An 18,301-nucleotide genomic window follows, 5' to 3' on the forward strand; every position below is an offset into this window, starting at 1 on the left:
GGTTACATTTTAAAATATAACTGGTAAAAATAAATATTTATAATTTGCTTGTATTTCCCTGTGCCCTTTAATCCACATATCTTTTGAGGCTTTAGTTATGTTTATTGATTTATAAAATATTTTTATATATTGATCGTTTGTTATGTCTTTTACACATTTTTAAATTATTTGTTTTAAATGTTCAACTATTATTATTAAAGGCTCAGGAATTTTTAATCTTTAGTTAAAGTTTTATTTTTTCTTTGCTAATTTTTTATATCTTTAAAATTTCCTATTTATGTAATAAAAATATATTTGCCTCTATTCTTTCTGGTTTTCTAACTTTTTTTTACATTTGTTGCTTTAATCTGTCTGTCATGTATTTGATTTTATAGTGTGAGGAGAATATCTGCAACATTTTGACTTTCACATGCTTGTTTTGTCTCTAATTTTCACTTTAAATATTCTCAGTTCTTGATCAATAATCACTGAAATCGGCATACATTTATAAATATTAATTTCATTCAATAACTTCAACTGTTGCTGCCGCCAAAGCTTTTATCAATATACTTGAGTAGAAATCAAATGAATCGATATACAGTAGTTCCTCCTTTATCCTTGGAGACTACGTTCCAGGACCTCCAGTGGATGACTGAAACTGCGGTTGGTACTGAACCGCATATGTACTATGTTTTTCCCTACGCATACATACCTGTGATGAAGTTTGATTCATAAATTAGTCACAGTAAGAGGTTAACAATAATAATAAACTAGAGCAATTATAACAATGTACTGTAAAGTTATGTGAATATGATCTCTCTCTCTCAAAATACGTTATTGTGCTGACTACACGGATTTCAGTCCGCTGTTAACTGTAGGTAATGGAACCGCAGATAAGAGGAGGTCTCTATATTTCCTATACTCTTCTGCCTGTGGAGTTGCAAGTGTCATCTTTCTGCACAGCAGGAGTGATCATAGGCTGAGCGCAGAGGCTCATACCTGTAATCCTAACACTTTGGGAGGCTGAGGCAGGTGGACCGCTTGAGCTCAGGAATTTGAGACCAGCCTGGGCAACATAGTGAGATCCTGTCTCTACAAAAAACAAGCAAACAAAAAAATTAATCAGGCGTGGTGGCACACGCCTGTAGTCCCATCTACTTAGGAGACTGAGGTGAGAGGATCGCATGAGCTCAGGAGGTCAAGGCTGCAGTCAGTTATGATTGTGCCACTGCACCCCAGCCTGGGAGACAGAGTGAGATCCTGTCTCAAAAAACAAACAAACAAACAAATCCCAAAAACCAACAACAAAAAGAAAGAAACCGAAACAAACAAAAAAGAAAGTGCCACCAAAAATTATCTGCAGAAAGTTAGCAACACATGGTCAGGGTGCTCTGGGAAAAGCTATTACTTTGGTGCAAAAGTAAATGCTGGTTTTGCCATTACTTTGAATGCCATTACTTTGAATGGCAAAAGCAGCAATAACTTTTGTACCAACTAATGTTCACAGCACGTAGGGAATTCAGTTACATTCGCTATGGTCATCAGGAAGTGGGAAGAAAACTGAGATCTAAACATAGTAGTGGCCAGCGCAAGTTTACCCAGCATGTTAGAGGCAGGACTTGTCCCAGGAAAAATTACTGCTCCTTTCCTGCTCAGTTTTCTTTCCTTAGCACTGTAAATAACCTGAAAACCGCCCATTCATCACAGAGCATGGATTTGAAACCTAGACTGAGAACGACGCCGATTCAGCTCACTTGACTCCTGGGTTCTTCTTGTGTGGGAGAAAAATGGGATTAAAACATGGGCTTGTGAACTTTTTGGTATTTGCAAAACAGAAATAGCCACGAATCTGTTTCTGTCTATATATTCTCTTTTGTGCATTTAAAAAATCACTCTTCAAATTTTGTTTTTTCACAAGCTTAGCAATGAGAACTAATACACATGTAACACGACATCAGAGCAAGTGATTGAGATTACATGAGAATGTTCCATTAGTTTATTATTTATTTTATTGACTGGCCTTAATGGAACTGGCATTCTTTATAAAAATGTTTCTGTATCCTGTGACGGGAACATTCAAATGATTTCATCATCGTTCAGGATCGTCCCTTAAGGTTCTAGAAGTCAGTATTGGTGAAGCACTAGATTATGTAGAAACAATGTGAACTGGGGTGGTTAAAGGTTTAGTGTGAATATGATTAGAAACGTTAGAAAGCTACTCAAATACATTGAGATTAAGGGAAGAGACCCTGGCTACATGATCAAATAAGGCATGTATGTGCTTCTCTTTGAGGGCGGAGGTGACAGAAGTAAGAGTAAATATGTAAATTATCTAGAACATATTAACAATTATTTCTAAAGACATTGTATTCTGATGTTTCACATTTATTTGTCTAGAAAAGTTAGAATTATTAATACTAGAAGTCATAAAATGGAAATAAAAAATTTCTGATGCCTCATCAGTAAGGCATGTTGTTTTTTCTTTTTTTCCCCCCAAGTATTTCACTATTCTTGCTGGAGGCACTGATGAATGGCCCAGCCTGCAACCTTCACAGAGGCGTGGGGTGCTTAGATAATAAAACAAAATTCTTTGGCGGGGAAGAGATTATTTATGCTTTTCTTTTATTGCTTACTAAAGGCCAACATTCTACTTTAGAGAGATCAATATTCCTGAATTGCAAACTTTTTAGAAGCCTAAAGGAAATGAATCCTTGTCGAGCTAAATGTTAACCCTCTCCCTGTTATTGAAAAGAGCTGGGTTGTTTTCCCCTACATTTTTAAGATTATTTATTATTAAGTTCTAGGGTACAGGGGCACAACGTGCAGGTTTGTTACTTATGTATACATGTGCCATGTTGGTGTGCTGCACCCATTAACTCATCATTTACATTAGGTGTATCTCCTAATGCTATCCCTCCCCGCTCCCCGCCACAGGTCCCGGTGTGGGATGGTTCCTACCCTGTGTCCAAGTGTTCTCATTGTCCAATTCCCACCTATGAGTGAGAACATGCGGTGTTTGGTTTTCTGTCCTTGCGATCGTTTGCTGAGAATGGTGGTTTCCAGCTGTATCCATGTCCCTACAAAGGACATGAACTCATCCTTTTTTATGGTTGCATAGTATTCCATGGTGTATATGTGCCACATTTTCTTAATCTAGTTTATCATTGATGGACATTTAATTTTGCTCTGCTTTAGAAGAAAGAAGAGGTAACCCCCAGGAGCCCATGACTGGTTAGCTTTAGTTTTGTATTGCAATCAACCCTTTCTTCCCCTCTTAAAAAATATAATCTGGGCCTGGAGCCCTTGAGAACGCAGTAAGACGTGAATATTTGCTAAGCATTCAAAGGTTCCCCCCAATGTCACACGTGTCTCTTATCTCACTGGGCCATAAATTACCTCTTCTTTCTGAAGGCTTCAGCTTAAGCATTATCTCTAGGGCACCTTCCCTGGCTCCTTAGAGCAGTTGGCCTTCCTGGCACATGTTCTCAGAGCTGTCTATTTTTCTTCTGTCACAGCACTTCTTATTTTATTCTTAATATTCACTTAATTTTGTCTTCTCTGCTACTCTGTAAACTCCGTGAAAACAGAGACTATGTCTAATTTGTGTTAAAGAACAGTGTTTTGTGCAGATTAAGGCATCTGATAAATATATGCATTGCAGGACTGAGTGAAAGTCATTAACCAGGCTCGCACTATGCCCAAGGCCCTTGAAGCTTGGGTGGACATCACTACACTCACCTCAGACATGAGGACATGAAAATTCAGAGAGCTGGCACAATTTTCTCTGGGTTCACAATGAGAGGTAATTCTGGTATTTTCAAACCCAACCCTATACATCGCCCAAGTATATGTTTCTTTGCTATAAAATGCTTCTTTCAACATTTTCCTAAGCTCCAGCTAGTTTTGGGAGGCAGGATATAGGAGGCCCCTGGTTTCCCATTCCCCATGGTCTTGTTGAAAACACTGCCCAGAGAAATCTTGCTCACTCTCAACTAAAATTATGTCAGTGGGCGGTAGACTGAAGGCGGCACTCTCACCTCTGGCTACCGCATAACTTTCTCTGATTGTTGCAGTGACAACCAGACAAAACTTTCTGGGCTCTGGCTTGGGGTGGTAGCTTTGCAGTCTGAATTAAAGACTGGGGCCTCATTTTGAAATGCGCTGGGATGCACTAGGACCACAGACTGCCAACAGCATCACTATCCTGGAATATGTTGGAGTTTCAGAGTCCCGGGAGAAAAGTAAGCCTGTTCCAGGCGACCTCACAGCCTCAAAGACATACAGAAGACCTAACTAGAACAGGTTTCTACTTCGTTCAAATGAAGCTCTGTGGTCCCAGGGAGTCCAGATCTGGCCCAGCACCTGTTTTTGTTTTTGTTGTCTGTCCTTTTAAAATCTTAGCTGTAAAAAATGTGCCTAGACCAATATATTGGAGTGTTTTCCCCTAGTAGTTTTATAGTTTCAGGTCTTATATTTAAGTCTTTAATTCGTCTTGAGTTGATTTTTATACATGGTCAGAGATGGAGGTTCAGCTTCTTTCTTCTGCATGTGGGTATCAGATTTTCCTAGCACCATTTATTAAAGAGAGTGTCCTTTCCCCAATGTGTGTTCTTGGTACCTATATTGAAAAGCAGTTGGCTGTAAATACATGGATTTATTTCTGGATTCTCTGTTCCATTGGTCTATATGTCTATTTTTATACTAAAGCCAAGCGGTTTTAGTTACTATAGCCTTCTACTATATTTTGAGGTCAGGTAATGTGATGCCTCCAGCTTTATTCTTTATTCTCAGTATTTATTTGGCTATTCAGGCTGTGTTTTGGTCCCATACAAATTTTGTCCCATATAAATTTTAGGACCAAAAAAAATCTGTGAAAATGTCATATCAAAAGTTGTGAGATGTAGTTAAGATAGTGTTAGAGGGTTCATATATTGCTTTAAGGAATATTTATTGCTATAAGAAAGAAAAGCATAAAATAATTATCTAAATTTCCATCTAAGAAGGTAAATAAAAGAGAGCATATTAAACCAAAGGGAATTCCAATATCAGGAGTAAAAGAGTGGACATCCTTCCAGTTTCTATAGATAGTAAAAGAAAAATAAGAAAATCTCATGACAACTTAAATGAAATAGTAGTATTTTTAAAGAAACCACACTTCCCAAAACTAACTTAGGAAGAAACAGACAACTGAACTGTCCCATATCAATGAAACATATTGAATTCATAATTTAAAATATTCACAAATAGAAATGTCCAGACTCAGCTGGCTTCATTGGTTAATTCTATCAAGTATTTTAGGAGGAAAAAAAACACTAAAGCCATAAAAGCTGCTGCATAAAAGTGAGGCAAAATAACCCTTCTCAACTCATCTTACAAAGCCAGTATTATCCTCGCACCAAAGCCAAAGAGATAAAAGAGAATAGAAACGACAGAGAAATGTCCCCCATGAACATAAACACAAAAATCCCTAACAGCATATTTTCAAAGAAAATGATACAATATACAAAACGTAACAAGTTATAAACAACTGGGTTGCATCTCAGGAATGCAAGATTGTTTAATAGCTGGCAAATAAATCAATGTATTTCATATTAACACATTGACAAATAAATCATAATATTTCATACTAACAGAATTAGGGACAATAAATAGGATTTTTCTCAATTGGGGTCAGAAAAGCATTTTGTAGAATTTGACTCAAACAGTAAAAACTCTTAGCAAACTAGAAATAAAACATAACTTCCTCAACCTGATAAGAGACAGATATGAAAAATCTACAACCAATATCACACTTAAGGGTAAAAAACTGAATACATTGCTCTTGAGATTATGGACAAGCCAGAATCCCCTTTCAACATTGTATGGGAATTTCTATAAGGTCAGAAAACAAAGCAAAGGAAATACAGATCAGAAATGAGCAAAATTAACTTTTTTTGTAGTTAACATGTTAATGCAGGCAGAAAATCCAAGGAAATCTACAGAAAGAATGCTAAAGATAAGAAGTGACTTTAGCGAGGTACAAAAAACAAGGTTGAGGTTAAAAATACCATTGATTTTCTATATATCAGTGAGGAAAACACCTATTGGATGTTGAAAAGAGGAACAACTCAGTTGTCAAAGCAACTCTGTTTACAAAAGTACAAATAAAATTCCTTTGAATAAACTTAAGAAAAGATGAGTGAAAAGTATACATCTTGTTCATTGAAAACTACAAAAACTTTTTGAGAGAAATTAAAGACTTAAATAAATGGAGAAATATATCATTGCATATATTGTAAGACATGATAGTTAAGGTAGTAATTTTCCCCGGATTCAGCAAGTTTTTGTAGCAGTTATCAAGGGAGGGGCACCAAAATTTATATGAAATCAAAGGACCTAGAAAAGTCAAAAATATTTTAAAAAGAAAAACAAAGTTGGAAATTATATACCTTTTGATTTCAAGGCTTGTTATAAAGCTACAGCAACCAAGACAGTGTGATATCAGCTAAAGGATTTTCTGCCTACATGAACATGTTCCAACATAACAAAATAGAGTTGGAAATAGACCCACACATATATGTTCAATTGATTTTTGACAAGGGCTCCAAGGTGAAAGCAGGCTCCAATGCTGAAAGCAAATTCTTTTCAAAGACTTGGTCTAAAGCTGTTGAATATGTGAATGATTAAAAAAAGGGGGGACAAAAGCAAAACTTACTTAGACTACATCTCACATAATTCACAACTCTTAACTCAAAGTGTATCGTAGATGACATGTAAGATTTATAAAGTTTTCAGAAGGAAAGAGAAGATAATTCTCATGACCCTGAGTAGACAGTTTCTTAAATTGAGCCCCCAGCTCCTGCCAAATGAACCATAAAATAAATAAAAAGATCAAGTAGACTTTACTGAAATTTAAATTTTTTTCTTTAAAGTAAGAAAATGAAAAGGCAACCCTCAGAGTAAATACTTACCAAACACATATCTGAAGAATGACTATTATCAAGAACATATATTAAAAAAACACACTCACAACTCAAAAATAAGATGCAAGCTTTTAAAAACTATTAGAGGATTTCAAGAGACATTTCGCAAAGTAAGTTATGTAAATGACCAATAATGTAAGAAGTTGGTCAATATTACTAGTTTTCAGGAAAATGAATATTGGAACCACTAGGTACTCCCTAGAATAGCTAAAACTTTAAAAATAAAACACAAAACATACAATTCCAAGTGTGAGAAAGAATGTGAAGCAACCATAACTCACACATTGCTTGTGGGAAAATGGTAGCACCACTTTGGAAAACAGTTTTGCAGTTCATTTTATAGTTAAATGTATACTTACCTTGTGATTCAGTAGTTCCGATTCTAGGCTTTTATGCATGAGAATGAGTACATTCATACTAAGACTTGAAGGTATTCACACCAGCATTATTTATTGTAGTCAAAACTTGAAACAACCCAAATGGCTGTCAACTGGAGAATGAGTAGATAAAACACAGTATAGTCTTAACATGGAGAAACACTCAGCTGTAAAAACGAATGAGCTACTGATGCACCCAACATGGAGAAGTCCCAGAAGCGTCACACTAAGCTGCATGTACTGTATGATTCCATTGATAGAAAATTGTAGAAAAGGCAAAACTATAGTGACCAACAGTTCATCAGAGCTCACCTAAAACAGGAGTGGCAGTGGGGATAGGGAGATGGGGAGGAGGGACGACAGTGACAGGAAATGAGGAACATGTCTGGGTGGAGGAAATGGTCAGTATCTGGAGTGTGATTGGGCTATATGACGATGTGCATTAGCCAAAACTCAACAAACTAGACACTTGAATTATTAGGCCCCAGCAAAACGATTTAAATATGGGAGGTAAAAAAGTTAACAATAATACAAATACTAAACATTAAAACTTGACAGCTGTAACTACAGTGACATTTCCAGAATTTTGTATAGATTTAAACGGTTATACTGTTAATAAAAAAATACTCGTGGATTATGGGCTTATATCATGATTTACAATCAAGCAACATGAGAAATGGGGGGATTAGCTTTCACAGAAAAGGGCTGTAATCAGCCGAAGCCACAGCTCTGAGTATTCAGCTCCATGGTATGGTGGCGTTGGGCCATTTTCTCCTCCTGAAGTTTCTGTTCTCTGAAGCTGGTACTATGGAGAATTCTCAGACCAGCTTCATTACTTTTGATGAGTTCTTCTATGGGGCTAACTGGGTCTTAAGATTCAGTTGACTGTTACGGCTCTGGAGGAGGAATGGGGCATACAACTGGAACCCTCTGGAGACAGAGGAATGTCTCTTATCAAGATGTGTTAGAGGAGAGAAGAGCCAGAGTCCAAGAAGTGATAGTGGAGCTGAGATGAGAAGGTGGACTCTGGAGGGATGCAGGAGGAACACTGGTAGCTAATGGACTGGTGCATGTGTGCGTGTGTGTGTATGTGTGTGTGTGTGCAGAAGGCGATTCAATAATTATTTTTGCTTTGGGACAATGACTAGAATAGTGGGGTAATTTGCTGAGGCAGGAAATATGGGAGGAGGAACCCATTAGTATGGGTACGCTGGGCACATTGAGGAGTGAGGTGGCTCAGAAGGAGACCTCCAGTATGTCATTGGTAGTAGAGGTCTGGAGAAGGTGAAAGAGGCTTTAACTGGAATATTTGAGATTCATCCATGTAGTTGAGATAATGGAAGTCATTAGCATGAAGAAGGCTGCTTGATGATCATGCCAGGATGGGAGAAGTCTGGGAGATGGAACTGTGGAAGCACTAATGCTTAGAGAAGATGAATCCGCAGTGAAGACTGAGGAGGAGAAGGGAGGCAGGAGGAAATTCAGAGGGAAATGAAGATAGCAACTTTGGCCAGTCAAAGGATGCCTTCTTAGTTTTTATTGACTCAGAACAAGTTACTTCCCTTCTCTGGACCTAAGTTTTCTCATCAGGCTGATTTTGGGTTAGATAATTTCTTGATCCCTTCAGGTTTTAAAATTCTCTCATCCAAACATGGTTTTTTATTGCCAAAGGAGTATTAATAGCTTAAACACATTTTGTGGTATCTTCATGAGAAATACGGCACATGTACATGCACATGCAAAGACCTGAGAGAACAAACACCACTTCTATCAGTGTGGTTTGTCTCAAGGGAATGGCATAAAAAGATGGAGGAACAAATTGGTCGGTTAACCAAATGCAGCATCAGAAATACAGTGTTGATACAGCAAACCACTGGGAGTGTTGAAGAAGCGGCAATGTAGACTACTTTCTGTGCAAACATCAAGGGATTAGAAGGGAACAGATGCAGGGTGGCCTAGTGGGTGTGGCCCCACCAAAGTCATGGGGACTTGGAGATTGAAAAATGAAGGCAAAACCCCAACACAGAAAAGCTTCTGGGCTCCTGGCTTCTGATACCCACTGCTGTTTGGAAAGTTCAACTTTAAATATAAAGTAAAAGTTACAGTCAGCTTTTAGCTGACTGATTAATGGGTTCAGCCCACAACCACTGGGAAGGCTGCTGAAATCAGTATGTATCTCAAATTTACAATTGCTTTCAGGAAAACACCCAGTGGAAATTGATGAGAGATTTAAAGATGATGTTTCTCCTAAACTGATGCATTCTTCACTTGCCTCGCCTCTCTTTAACACACTGTGATTATTAGCTAATAATTTCCCATTGGTGCTACCACATTTTCTTTTCAACTGGTAGTGTAATACAGGCATGCTTTATCTTACTGTGCTTCACAGATGTGGTGTTTTAAGAATTGAAATTTGTGACAACCCTATGTTGAGCAATCTATTGGTGCCATTTTCCCAACAGCATGCACTCACTTTGTCTCTGTGTCACATTTTGCTAATTCTCAAAATATCTTCAACATTTTTATTATTACTATATCTGTTATGTTGATCTGTGATCGGTGATCTTTGATGTTACTATTGTAATTGTTTTGGGGTTCCATGAACCATGCCCATATGAGACAGATAAACTAATTTATCAATATTATGTGTGTTCTGACTGATTCACTAGTCAGCAGTTCCTCATATCTCTCTGCCTCTGTTTGGGACTCCCTATTCCCTGAGACACACAATATTGAAATTAGACCAATTAATAGCCCTACAATGGCCTCTAAGTGTTCAAGTGAAAGGAATTATCACAACATCTCTCACTTTCAATTAAAAGCTAGAAATGGTTAAGCTTAGTGAGAAGGGCAAGTCAAACAAAAGCTGAGATAGGGTGGAAACACGGTATCTTGTACCTGTTAGCTAACTTATAAATGCAAGAGAAAATTTCTTGAAAGAAATTAAAAGTACTACTCCAGTGAACATATGAATGATTAAAAAAAAAAAAAAAAGTGAAACAGCCTATTGCTGATATGGAGAAAGTTTAAGTGGTCTGCATAGAAGATCAAGCCAACCAGTCAGGGACCCCAAACAGAGGGACTGGCTGGAGCCACAGCAGAGGAACATAAATTGTGAAGATTTCATGGACATTTATCAGTTCCCAAAATTAATACTTTTATAATTTCTTATGCATGTCTTTACTGCAGTCTCTGAACATAAATTGTGAAGACTTCATGGACAATTATCAGTTCCAAAATAATACTCTTATAATTTCTTATGCCTATATTTACTTTAGTCTCTTAATCCTGTTATCTTTGTAAGCTGAGAATGTACATCACCTAAGGACCACTATTGTACAAATAGATTGTTGAACATATATGTTTGAACAATATGAAATCTGATTGTAAAACTTGGGCATCCGAACAATATGAAATCAGTGCACCTTGAAAATGAACAGGATAACAGCGATTTTAGGGAACAAGGGAAGACAACCAAAGGTCTGACTTCCTGAGGGGTTGGGCAGAATAGAGCCATATTTTTCTTCTTGCAGAGAGCCTATAAATGGACGTGCAAGTAGGAGAGATATCGTTGAATTCTTTTCACAGCAAGGAATATTAATACTTAATACCCTAGGGAAGGAATACATTCCTGGGGGGAGGTCTATAAATGGCTGCTCTGGGAGTATCTGTCTTATGCGGTTGAGATAAGGACTGAAACACGCCCTGGTCTCCTGCAGTACCCTCAGGCTTATTAGGATAGGGAAAAAATCCCACCCTGGTGAATTTGAGGTCACACCAGTTCTTTGCTCTCAAACCCTGTTTTCTGTTGTTTAAGATGTTTATCAAGACGATACGTGCACAGCTGAACATAGACCCTCATCAGTAATTCTAATTTTGCCCTTGCCTTGTGATCTTGCTTTGCCCTTTGCCTTGTGATCTTTATTGGCCTCAGAAGCATGTGAACTTTGTTCTCCTTTTTTGTCATTTGAAGCATGTGATCTTTGTGATCTATTCCCTGTTTGTACACCCCCTTCCCTTTTGAAATCCCTAATAAAAACTTCGTGGTTTTGCAGCTCAGGGAATATCATGGACCTACTGATAAGTGATGTCACCCCCAGAGGCCCAGATGTAAAATTCCTCTCTTTGTACTCTTTCTCTTTATTTCTCAGACCGGCCAACAGTTAGGGAAAATAGAAAGGACCTATGTTGAAATATTGGGGGTGAGTTCCCCCAATATCAGAGCAAGACCCTAACTCTCTTTAATTCTGTGAAGGCTGAGAGAGGGGAGGAAGCTGCAGAAGAAAAATTTCAAGCTAACAGAGATTGGTATGAATCTTAAGGAAAGAAGCCGTCCCCAGCTGTTGGAGAAGCTGCAGCACATTATCCAGAAGATCTAGCTAAGTCCATTGATGAAGGTCACTACACTGAACAAGGTAGACAAAACAGCCTTCTCTTGGAAGAATATCACCTCTAGGACTTTCATAGCTAGAGAGAAGTCAATGCCTGGCTTCAAAGCTTCAAAGGACAGGCTGGCTCTCTTGTTAGGGACTAATACATCTGGTGACTTTGAAGTTGAAGCCAATGGTCATTTACTATTCTAAACATCCTAGGGCCCTTAGGAATTATGCTAAATCTACTCTGCCTGTGCTCTAGAAATAGAACAACAAAGCCTGGATGATAGCACATCTGTTTACACATAGTTAGTATTTTGAGCCCATTGTTGAGACTACTGCTCAGAAAAAAAGATTCCTTTCAAAATATTAGCCCTCATTACTATTCACAATAGCAAGGATGTGAAATCAACCCATATGCCCGTCAGTGATAGACTGGATTAAAAAAATGTGCCAAATATACAGCGTGGAATACTAGGCAGCCATAGAAAGGAATGAGATCATGTGTTCTGCAGGGACATGGATAGAACTGGAAGTCATTATTCTCAGCAAACTAACACAGAAACAGAAAACCAAACACCACATATTCTCACTTAAAAATGGGAGCTGAACAATGAATACACATGGACACAGGGAGGGGGGCAACACACATGGGGCCTGTTGGGGGGATGGGGGGACAGGGAGAGCATCAGGACAAATAGCTAATGCATGTGGGGCTTAATACCTAGGTGATGGGTTGATAGGTGCAGCAAACCACAATGGCACACGTTTATCTATGCAACAAACCTGCATGTCCTGCACATGTATCCTGGAAATTAAAATAAAAAAAAATTAGTGCTCATTGACAATGCACCTGGTCACCCAAGAACTCTGATGGACATACAAATAGAGATTAATGTTTTTAATGCCTACTAATGCAGCATCCTTTCTTCAGCCCACGGATGAAGGAGTAATTTCGACTTTCTAGTCTTATTATTTCATAAATACATTTTGTAAGACTGTAGCTGCCATAGACAGTGATTCCTCTAATGGATCTGGGTAAAGTAAATTGAAAGCCTTCAGCAGTCTAGATGCCATTAAGAACATCCGTAGTTCACAGGAGGAGGTCAGATTACCAGAATTAACAGGACTTAGTTGATTCCAACCCTCATGGATGACTTTGAGGGGTTCAAGACTTCAAGTGGAAGAAGTAACTGCAGATGTGTTGACTATGGAAAGAGAATTGGAATCAGAAGTGGAGCCTGAAGATGTAACTAAATTGCTGCAATCTCATCATCAAACTTGAACAGATGAGGAACTGTTTTTTACAGATGAGCAAAGAAAGTGGTTTCTTGAGATGGAATCTACTCCTGGTGAAGGTTGAACGTGAGCATTTTTGAAATGAAAGTAAAGAAAAAAAAAGAATATTACCATAACCTAATTGATAAAGCAGCACCAGTGTTTGAGAGGACTGACTCTGATTTTGAAAGAAGTTCCACTGCAGGTAAAATATTATCAAGCAGCATTACATGCCACAGAGAAATCTTTCATGAAAGGCAGAGTTAATTGATGTAGCAAACTTCATTGTTGTCTAATTTTAACAAATCACCACAGTTAGCAGGACTGTCATCAACTACTACCCTGATCAGTCAAGACCATCAACATTGAGACAAAGCTGTCCACAAGCAAAAAGATTAGGACTCACTAAAAGATCAGGTGATCTTTAGCATTTTTTAGCAATAAAATATTTTTAAATTAAGGTCTGTATACTTTTAGACATAATGCTACTGTACAAAATAGACTACAGCATAGTGCAAACCTAACTTTTATATGCACTGGGAAACCAAAACATTTATGTGACTTGCTTTATTTTGACATTCATTTTATTGTTGTGGTCTGGAACTCAACTGTAGTATCTCTAACGTATGCCTGTGATCATAATTTTTTCTAGGATCAAATGATTGTAGGCTTGCATAATGGTTATGTTACTTAAAATAGTAGAATATGTAATCTCAGTGCCTAAAAGGGACTTAGCTTTGAGCCTATGCATTCTATGCATACTGAATCGTTTTCAAGGATGGACTAGAAATGGCTTGAATTGGAATATCCTCTATCCTGGTGTGGCCCACTGTTCAGGCAAGTGAAGACGGTCTTCAGGTTCCCCAAGACCCTCTCTTGTAAACTTCTAAATTGAAAAGAAGAATAAAACTTCCAAAGGACTCTATATAAATAATAGTTGAAATTTGAAGAAGCTTTTGTGTTATTCAAACAAATAGAGATTAGAAATAAAAGTATAGTATGTCTTTTTTTTTTTTTTTCTTTTTTTTTTGAGACGGAGTCTCCCTCTGTTGCCCAGGCTGGAGTGCAGTGGCCGGATCTCAGCTCACTGCAAGCTCCGCCTCCCGGGTTCAAGTCATTCTCCTGCCTCAGCCTCCTGAGTAGCTGGGACTAAAGGCGCCCACCACCTCGCCCGGCTAATTTTTTGTATTTTTTTTTTAGTAGAGACGGGGTTTCACCGTGTTAGCCAGGATGGTCTCGATCTCCTGACCTCGTGATCCGCCCGTCTCGGCCTCCCAAAGTGCTGGGATTACAGGCTTGAGCCACTGCGCCCGGCAAAGTATAGTATGTCTAAGTGTTGAGTATTATGAGAAGCAAATAGAAAGCTAGAATTATGTAGATTGGAAGGCCTGATACTAATTGCACTCTGCTATTTTCCATAGTGATACTGAATTAAGTTGCAAAATATATTGTCTTTTTCAGATCCTCTGTGGTACAATAAGAGGAAATAGCATTGTTATGAGATCAAATTGTAGACTTCTAGAGTGTTCTGCTACAGTACATGTGGGAGTTCATTATGAAAGTGTTTATCTTACCCTGAGAAAACCTGAGAAAAGAAAATCTTTCTAAATGAGTTAGAGAAACACACAAAACTGAAAAAATATGTAAATGATAATATCTCTACCTATATATGTTAAAATATGTTCTACCTATATGATTATCAGACGACAGCTGGCATCAAGTATGCTGGACAACTGGCATGAGGATATGACTTTTTTTCTGAAATATTTTTAGAATTTTCCAGTTTTTACAAATTCAAACCTAAGCCCAAAATGTACATTTGCATTTGCTGTATTTAAACCTTGGGGAAGTTTTTCCTTCTTGTTGAATTCATGTCTATGTTTTACTTCCATGCTTTTCTAAGAACTAAAGGACCACTATTTTAGGGTTTCTAAATGGAATTAATTTGCGTATCTGAAACACATCTCTGCATATTTCTCTAGAAAAACCATGTAGGGTACCCTATTTGCTATGTATGCAAAAGAACTATGGAATGTGGAATGAAAGCTCTCTTCTTCAGTGGAATATGTTCTTAAAATTTTCCTAAAATTGATATTTTATTTTATTTTATTCATTTATTTTTGATGGAGTCTTGCTCTGTCTCAGAGGCTGGAGTACAATGGTACCATCTTGGCTCACCAAAACCTCTGCCTTCTGGGTTCAAGTGACTCCCCTGCCTTAGCCTCCTGAGTAGCTGGGATTACAGGTGTGTGCCACCATGCTCAGCTAATTTTTGTATGTTTAGTGGAGATGGGGTTCCACCATGCTAGCGAGGCTAGCCTTGAACTCCTGGCCTCAAGTGATCAACCTGCCTCAGCCTCTCAAAGTGCTGGAATTACAGACATGAGCCACTGTGCCTGGCCCTAAAATTGATTCTTAATCATGCTTTTTGAGAAAAAAATTCCTAGTAGCTACAGCAAAGACAGATCAGCTAGGGTTCCCAGGCCGTGTAAAGGACTTGGTCTTCATCACAAGACAGTATGTTATGTAGCACTGAAGGGCATGGGGTGACAAAATCAAACAGATGCAGATGACAGCATTCTGTTCAATTCTGTATTTGGTTTTTGTCACAACAATTCTGACACTGTTTGTGCAATGAGTTATGCAGTGCAAGAGACTGTTTTTTTCACTGTTACATACCTCACGCTTACCTCAGTGATGAGCACTCAAAGGAGGTTGGACAGTAAGTATTTGGCAGATGAACTCAGGAAGAAACCATGGAAATACATACATTAGGAAGTATGCCTAAACCTACATAAGAAGAAACCGATTTTATCTATTTATAGTATTTTCAAGAGGTTCCAACTGTGTGTGTCTCTGCTGGCCACACAGTACCCTCCAACCCCAGACACTGACAGTCTCACAGAGGCAGTCCTGATGGAAATGTGGGTAGACTGTAGAGAATGTGTTTTCTTTCAGAAGTTCAAAAAGTGATAACCCCCTGAAAATGTTTTTCAGAAATCTCAAATCTAGATGGAAATGATTTCTCCTTTAGATTTAGTGAGTCAAATTCCATTGCTTGGGCACGAGTGCAGAAGAGTACAATTATTAAAAATGTGACTAGAAGGGTCATTGTTCACTGATGTTTGAGGGAGGTAGTTGCTAGTTTGACAGAGGCATCGTCATGGAAGTGATGCTTTGGAAGGCGGGCTGTGGGCAGGACTCTTGGGAGGCGCTGACGATGGCTGCTTGTTATTCGAGAGAAAGCTTCCTCTTTAAGTCTCTGGATAGTCAACAGAAAGCCCTCACAGGCTTCAGATATATTAATGTATTTTAGAACTACCAGTAATGTTTTCAGCTTTGTCGGCATAAACTTTTGATAATTTTTCTTAAATTACTGAAGTCAAATAAGAAAGATGTCATTGGTTGCCTGCATCCTGTTGGCAGTGTGGCCAGAGAACCCAGTTTCCTTTCTCTCTGCAGCTGGTCTGGGGAAATTGCTGTGGGAGAATCATGGCACATCAGAGCTCACTTTTATGATTCCAGTGAGGCTGCATTGCTTCCGACTTGACTCTAAGATTGGTGTGTGTGTGCTCTTATTTTTACAGAGTTATAAGAAGAGGAGGAAAAGAGCAGAGTGGGTCAGTTAGCTTATTACCAATGCTGTGCAACAAAAGACAGTAGGCTCCATGGTGGGGCTTTGGAGAAGGCTTCTTTGCGCCCTCACAGACCTCAAGCATGATGGCTCTTAAAATACTTGTCATGGCCAAGTCGCACATTCAAAGTGGAACAGGTGTTGTGGTGCCCACACGTGTCTCCTTGCTTACTGCTGCCGTGCCCTGGCCTGACTTACTGTCCGCTCCTGCATTCCTTTATCTATGGGCTTGTTTTCTGGCCACCAAAACCCATGGTGTTGGCCCAAGCAACAGAGCAGCAATGGGGTTACTTTGATGTGTTGGGGAGGGAATTAATATCCCATGGGAGTCGTTCTCAGCCAGTGAGAGAGGTGGAGGATAAATCCCTTCAATATTTCATCCCTTGGATGCAAGGCGAGGCCTCTGGGCACATGCTCTGCCGTGGCTCCTGGAACCTTCTGGGGCCTCAGGGCCTACCGGTCTGATGAGCCTGCACGCACTGGCTGTCTTCACTCCCTTGTCTCATGGCCCTGCTCCCACCCTGATGTTTCCTTCACCTCCCCAATAAACTGCCTGAGCTCAAATCCTTGTCTCAAGGTCTACTCCTGTGAGGACCAAACTAAGACATTATGCAAATCAAGTAACTTTTAGTGACAATCTGGAGCGAGGCTGAGCAGCTGCAGAGGGGACACTCATTATACCTACAGACCGCTGCCTGGTGCCGTGAAAGTCTTCGGCCTGTGCCACTCTCTGTGTAGTTACAGCAAGCACTACTAACAGAGCGAAAGCAACCTTCCTTCACCCGGTTTGATGATTTATCTACGTTCACTCTTTCTATATATTCTTTTTCAATATTTAAAAAGTCCCAATGAGATGAACTCTAGATGTTGATTCTTCTATATGAATTGAAGCTGTGCTTGAGAAGGGTAAGAACATTACAGGATCAGCTCCAAAGGATCTTGATCATTTTTAATCTATCCCCATAGGAAAATGTGGCCATTTCCATGGTTGTTGAGGTTGTCCTTTTCAGGATAAAGGATCATACTGTATTTCAGGTAAAAATTCACCTTTAGAATAATGTCTGTTATTTCTAATGTTTTGCCCATTGGTTCATGGAACCAAGATTTATTTATTCTGCACTTACTGTGTATGAGGTCTCTAATAGACTCCAGCAATTCAGATGTTTAGGGAAGTATTTAATGAGGAAACATAACTCTAATACTTTCAAAATTTTATTGACAATTTAAACTCATTTCTTCAGTAGGAAGTGTATTTTCTCTGCTGTGAACACCCAGATCACTTATATTTTATCTTTCTGATGGCATTTACATTTTAGCTTGCAATATTTTTTTTTTTGTAAATATCTTCTGTAAATAGTCTCTACTAGATTGTAAACTCCTTGAGGAACAAACCATGTAGTATTAGCTTTGTTGCTCTTACATTGCTTAAAATATACTCTACTTAAAATAGAAGCCAAGTAAATATTTCTTACATAACTCTTTCAGGTAATATTCCTTCTAAAACTTAATATTCCTTCTAAAACTTGTTCATGATGAAACTTAGTTACCACTTTTATATCCATGCATAATTTATTGAGATCATCTTAAACTTCTCAACACTTAGGCATTTTATTATTTAGAGAAACACAAGAAAATAAGACAACTAAATATCATGTTCCTTATTAGTAATTAGTGTACTGGGGGATGGGGTGGTAAGGT

Source organism: Colobus angolensis, unplaced genomic scaffold (genome assembly GCF_000951035.1).
Source record: "Colobus angolensis palliatus isolate OR3802 unplaced genomic scaffold, Cang.pa_1.0 Scaffold155, whole genome shotgun sequence".
In the NCBI taxonomy this organism is placed as follows: domain Eukaryota; kingdom Metazoa; phylum Chordata; class Mammalia; order Primates; family Cercopithecidae; genus Colobus; species Colobus angolensis.